Raw genomic sequence first — 4,162 nt, 5'->3', positions numbered from 1 at the left:
TTTCACCATGTTGGCCAGGTTGGTCTCGAAGTCCTGACCTCAAGCTATCCACCCGCCTCTGCCCCACAAAGTGCTGGGGTTACAGGTGTGAGTCAATGCGCCTGGCTGAGGCAGCAGCCTTCAGGCTGTGGTCCTGAGCATTAAACCTACAGTACAGTTTAGATTTTACTAATATCTGTATTCTTCTGGTTACTGCTTTCCAATTTACAATCTAAAATATTAGCCATATGCCCTAATCCAGGCCCTAGAGAGGAGTGAGATGGCGCCAGACGGTTTTCCCATCAGTATATTTTGGGAAAGATACTGACAAGAGGACAACTGAGAATCAGGAAAAAAGATTGCTTTACTAATCCACAGATGGACAATTAGAAATCCTAGTCTCATTGGTTCTGTTTTTCATTCTTAAGTCCAGAACAAGGATAAACTTCCTTCATTTCCCTAGCTCCTAATCCCTTTTTCTCTTAATTCATTCTATCGCTATCATCCAGTCACCTGCTATGGCCTCGCTGTGGGTAGGGGACTGAAGATGCTTCCTGCCTTCCTCGTCTTGACCACACTCCACTGTTTTGGGTTTTCAAAGGGGGAGAGAGGAGAGATGGGGGAAGCAGGAGACACCATGAGGGGAGGCAGCTAGTGCTCCTGAGTCATGTGCCTTGGCTCAGAAGTGAGAATAGGCCGGGTGTGGTGGCTCATGCCTGTAATCCCAGCACTTTGGGAGGCTGAGGCAGGTGGATCACTTGAGGCCAGGGGTTCGAGACGAGCCTGGCCAATATGGTGAAACCCCATCTCTACTAAAAATACAAAAATTAGCTGGGCATGGTGGCGTGCACCTGTAATCCCAGCTACTTGGGAGGCTGAGGCAGGAGAATCACTTGAACCCAGGAGGCAGAGGGTGCAGTGAGCCGAGATCATGGCACTGCACTCCAGCCTGGGTGACACAGCGAGACTCTCTCTCAAGAAAAGAAAAAAAAAAAGAAGTGAGAATATAGAATTAAAGTCTTTACGATCCTCTGCAATCTGGCCTCAACGCATCTCTCCAGCTGTTTCCCGTCTTCCCAAACTCTTGACCTCAGGTATACACATCTTCACATAGTCCCCTTGCAAAAGACACTGTTGATCAGCTACCTCAAAGCCATTCTGAATATTCTTCTTCCTTGCTGCTCCTCACTATAGAGGCTACAAAGCCCAGCACACACTATCCCTTGCAGCTATGGATGGCCCTGTGTGTTAGTTTTGGCCCATGAGATAAAAGTAGAACTCTGATGGGTTTTGGGAAGGCTTCTGTTTCTTCATAAAATGGGACAGATGCAACTGATACAGCCTGTCCTCATCTCCCTAATTTCCTGCCTTGAACGTGGATGAGATGGCAGGAGCTGCATCAGCCACCTTGCAGCCCTGAGGCAGAGAGAAAGACAAGCACAGTGACATCAACATTGAGCACTGAACCTGTCTCTGGATTTCTTACTATGTGGGAAAAGTAAACCTTCTTGGCTTAAGCTACTGTTAGTTTTCTGTTACAGTTTCGTGCATTCTTAAATGATAGATCCCTGAGCTAGGTGCTGGGCACATAATGGGGAACAAAGCAGGTATAGGGATCCTCCATATCAAACTTACAGTCTTGTGTGAGAGACGCACACACGCACAAAAGGAAATGAATAAGTTAAAAAATTACATCCCATGATGTCCAGCACTGGGCTGTGATCACTCCGGAGGACACAGCATTCCTCAAGACCTTTGACACCTGGGGATCTGAGAGAAAAAGAAAACTAATTTTACTGTGGTTTGTATTATGAAAAAAGCAAAAATGTCATGGTATGATGGAGAACTATAGGGGCGACTGACTCTATTTTAGCTAGAGGGGCCATTGAAGGCCTCTTTGAAGAGGAGGCAGTTAAGTTAGGATCTGTAGGATGAGAAGACCTGGCCATTTGAAAAGGAAGTGAAAAGGGAAAGGCAGACAAAACAGCTAGTGCAAGGGCTCTAGGGAAAAAAGGGCTGCGTGTGTTCAAAGTCCACTGTGGCAGAAGGGTATTAAGGGAGAGATTGGAAAGAAAGAAGTAGTCAGAAGGTGCCAAATCACACAAGGCCTTGCAGGTCATAAAATGGAGTTTAAATTTTAGTCTAAGTGCAAAATAAGAATTTTAAAGCAAAGATTCTTTTGGAAGTTGTGTAGAAAATGTGTCCAAGGGGGCAGGAGCAGAAATGTGGAGACATGACAAAGGAAAAAAGGCGTTTGGGCTGGAAGGGGGATGGGAAAGTAACTAGGAAACTGATGGAAGATAAGTAACTGATGGAAGATAAGGGTAATTTTAGTAAGGTTTGTACAGCCTCATCTTGGCATTGACTTCCCATCCCTGGTGACAAGCATGTTCTCCTCTTCCTAGTACAACGAGAGCACCCTTCTCAGGGGAAATTTACATACTGCTTTTAGGTAGAAAAGGGGAGGGCAGACAGCACTTCCTGTATCTGCCATTTCTCCATTGCTTTCAGCTCAAAATAGCCAATTTGCCACAGTGGCATAGTTTGGAGCAATGCCCTGATCCTCTTCAAACCTTTTCCTCATCTCATTCACCAGTCACCAAGTCCTGTTAACCTCTTCTCTTGCTCCAAACTGTCTAGTTCTCTCCATCCCCACTGCCATGATCTAGTTTTGATTTAGTCTTGTGACTGGTCTCTCTGTCTCCAGTCATATTCTTTTTCCAGTCTATTTTCCACACTGTAGACAGAACTTTCTTTCTAAAACATAACAATATCATGTTCCTGCTCAAAGCTGCCCATGCACTTTTCAATTTTCCTTTTTACTCTGTTTTTTTTTTTTTTTTTTTGAGATGGAGTCTCGTTCTGTCACCCAGGCTGGAGTGTAGTGGTGCAATCTCGGCTCACTGCAAGCTCCACCTCCTGGGTTCATGCCATTTTCCTGCCTCAGCCTCCCGAGTAGCTGGGACTACAGGCGTCTGCCACCACGCCCGCCTAATTTTTTGTATTTTTAGTAGAGACGGGGTTTCACCATGTTAGCCAGCATGGTCTCAATCTCCTGACCTCATGATCCGCCTGCCTCGGCCTCCCAAAGTGCTGGGATTACAGGTGTGAGCCACCGCACCCGGCCTCAGTTTTCTTAAAACAAAACTTAAACTCCTTGACATGTAATAAGGCCTCTGTGGCTGCACTGTCGTCTTGGCTCCAAGTCTTCCCAAGTGTGGGAGCCTGTGGGACCCTCAGCTTCCTCATCTGTGTGTGGGAACAGCAGTACCTTCCTCACAGAGTTGCCCATGGAATAAGTGGGGCACTGCATGCAAAGTGCTAGGCATGGTGTCTGATAGTCAAGGTTGGGTGGCTGATGATTTTCACCCAGGAGCTTCAGAAATGGTCATGGCCCATCCCTCAGAAGACTGCTGAAAGGACTCCAGGAAAGATGATGACATACAGTTCTTGTTCCTCTCCTTAGGAAACCCCACTTTATGTCCAGTAAGAACTTTTCATGGTGAGGATTAAAGCTCATTTTTCTGTTTCCTACAGAAACAGCAAATAGGGTGTGGGTGGGTGCTAAGGTGGGTTTCTCCCTGAAAACCTGTCCAGCTGTCCTAGGGAGGGCTGCTGAGAGTGTGGGACCCTGGCGCACCATGAGGATCAGAGTACCTTCTACATGCCCTGGGCCCACTGAGAGCTTCATCCTCCCCTGCTCACGCACGGGCTCTGCTCCAGCTCAGCTGCATCCCGCTTCCTGCTCACAGTCTTGCATCTGTGTCCTTCTCTGCAGGCCAAACTACACTGTTTCTTTCATTCCTATCCTCTTCAGTTAATGAAACTGGACCCCAGCTGCTTCTCATCTCATCCTCCTGAACCAATCCTTCCAGGATTGTCTGTGCACCACAGTGCAATGATTTTTCTTCTCAGTCTGCTCTTGTGACTCCTGGAACTCTCTGCAGACCACAGTTGCAAACATAACCCTCAACTTCTAATCACAGAGTGATACATAACTGTCATGGGAAATGTCTAGTTTAGGGATGGTGTGTGTCCTGGGATCTTTGGGTTTATATTCTGAAGGACTTGGGAGCTCTAAATATAGGGTTCCTGCAATGGTAAACACCATCAATAGTACTCATACCTATATTACCTTCAGGACTGTAGAACCTTGGAAATAATTACACTTATGATTTGTCTC

General features: G+C 46.5%; 1 non-coding gene across 1 annotated transcript; it reads left to right on the top strand.

The window, feature by feature from the left end:
* The first annotated feature begins 1,669 nt into the window (after positions 1-1,669).
* LOC112426839 (small nucleolar RNA SNORD88) lies at positions 1,670-1,760 on the top strand. Its single transcript, XR_003018232.1, has one exon. It is a non-coding gene; the product is annotated as a small nucleolar RNA SNORD88 (small nucleolar RNA).
* The last annotated feature ends 2,402 nt before the right edge of the window (positions 1,761-4,162 follow it).

The sequence above is a fragment of the Macaca nemestrina genome, chromosome 10, assembly GCF_043159975.1.
Source record: "Macaca nemestrina isolate mMacNem1 chromosome 10, mMacNem.hap1, whole genome shotgun sequence".
NCBI classification, from domain to species: Eukaryota; Metazoa; Chordata; class Mammalia; order Primates; family Cercopithecidae; genus Macaca; species Macaca nemestrina.
This window is presented reverse-complemented; position numbering and strand designations above follow the sequence as displayed.